General features: G+C 43.6%; 1 long non-coding RNA gene across 1 annotated transcript; it reads left to right on the top strand.

Moving 5' to 3' along the window:
• The first annotated feature begins 899 nt into the window (after positions 1–899).
• Positions 900–1,525, top strand: LOC147889464 (uncharacterized). The gene is made up of 3 exons (XR_015542859.1): positions 900–1,189; positions 1,275–1,345; positions 1,430–1,525. It is a non-coding gene; the product is annotated as an uncharacterized LOC147889464 (long non-coding RNA).
• The last annotated feature ends 479 nt before the right edge of the window (positions 1,526–2,004 follow it).

Consider the following 2,004-nt stretch of genomic DNA (forward strand, 5'->3'; position numbering starts at 1 on the left):
AAGAATTTGCAAAAGATCAAATTTCGCCTCGATGTCAACATCTACTAAAATTACATTTGAGTCCATAAATCATAAGACATATGATTATTGAGCTCTAGAGTAATATAAAAATATGTGTCATAGTTATCCTTACACTCTATGACTTAAAACCTCTTAAATAACTCCTTATAATTAACAAGTATGGCCATTTTATCTAAAAAATGAGAAAACAACTTGAAATTTTGGTCTTACATTGACCTTAAAGCTTTAGGTAAAATTCAAAGTAGTAAGTGTGTTCCAATCCATAGTAATTTCAAGTTTCTTTAAGAATATAAGCATTATGGAAAATAATCAAAACCCCAAAATACCGTGCATAACTCTAGGAAGTGGCTAAGTGAACATGACATAAAAGTGTCCTAGGACAGTTTTATGTCCTTCTACCAAACTAGTGTTAAAATTTGCATGATTCAACTTGAATCTTGATTGCATGGGACCACATTCAAGAATTTTGGCATCTACCAAATTGAGATCAAAATGACGCCCCTTGGGTGCGTGTGCAATCCCCCTCGGCCCCCGACACCTTGCACACATGCGTGACACATCCCCCCCTTGGTGCATACATCACGCACCCCCCCTTGCAAGCATGCACGAGCCCCCCACTCTTCCCTACCCTATGAACATTTCTTTGGCTTCTCTTGAACATAGCCTCCCACTTTTGAATTAGCATATGAAAAAGGTCGCCTTACCTATGTCATCCTCGTGAATTAATAAAGTGAGTTCATCGGGTCTTTCAAAGAAAATAGTTCCGCGGCGCTAGCTGGAGCGTGGAATTCTTTCCGTATAAATTGTAGCTAACAATCAGGTCTTGTATGGCTCTAGCCTCTTTCCACACCTTTCCGTATCTCTTGTAGGGACATTTGGAAAACAAAGGCTATCGCCTAACCAAGGAAAGACAGCCTTGTATGGCTTTTTTCCTCTTCCTTGAATGAACGGCAGCAATAAGCGTAGGTTTTTTCTTTGCCGTCCGCATTGGGTCGCCATAAGGACTATTCAAAACACCGCTTCTTATAAGGCTCTATTCCAATCCTCCGAACCAACGCTTCAGTCCTAGGATCGTAGTAAGGCCTTCTGCACAATTGGCTAATGGAGGGCGGCAGGGGATGCTACTTGAAGCTACTCGTTTGTTTGTTACTTCTTACGACTTTTGCAGGTGAGGACGAGATGCGATGTGTAACTTGCGCCTAGATATTGGAGAATTGGAGACTCTGACAATCGCTTTGTGAATTGACAAGCAGGCGTCCTCGATGGTTCACGCTATGTTTGGAGAGGGGAGGATGTGGAGGCTGTGGACAGCTCGCAAAACTGGGTAAGACCATCGTTGTGAGTGGGCTTTCCATAGTGAGCTGGTCGAAGTATGCTGTCGAGACTGACCGCTGCAAGTTTCTCACAGGATGCCGGCCGCGCAGCTTTCGCAATGGACTATGGAAATGCTCCCCTCTCAGACTCTCCTGGGAGTCATGCACCTGATGGTCACATCCACCGGTGATTCTGGGCATCACTTTTCACCTATGATCCACCCTCAACCGTTCCTGGAGAGTACTCACCTGGTGGTCATTCACCGGTGATCCACCCGTGACATCCACCGGTGATTTTGGGCATCACTTTTCACCGATGATCTTCACGCTATGAGTCTCGTAGATACAAAACGAGGATGACTCCTGTACTACAATTTGGAGGAATGAGTTTTATATAGAAATATCAATTCTTTAGTGCGTTTTAGGATTTTTGGCATGCCTCTAGGTAGGCCTTAGTGAAGGTTCCTCTTGGAGATGGCCAAAATTCCGAATTTTTTTTAGTTTTTAAGCCAAGGCGCCCCTCCCCCCCTCTCTCTCCCCCTCTTCTCCTTGCTGCACATCCAAGTCATCTCTCTCTCTCTCTCTCTCTCTCTCTCTCTCTCTCTTTCTTTATTTTCCAAGCATATTACATGAATGTTAGCATCGTGTTTAAGTCTCGTGAATTGATTTA

The sequence above is a fragment of the Dipteris shenzhenensis genome, chromosome 20 (assembly GCF_047967505.1).
Source record: "Dipteris shenzhenensis isolate YYH24624 ecotype China chromosome 20, Dip_SZ_1.0, whole genome shotgun sequence".
Lineage (NCBI taxonomy): Eukaryota > Viridiplantae > Streptophyta > Polypodiopsida > Gleicheniales > Dipteridaceae > Dipteris > Dipteris shenzhenensis.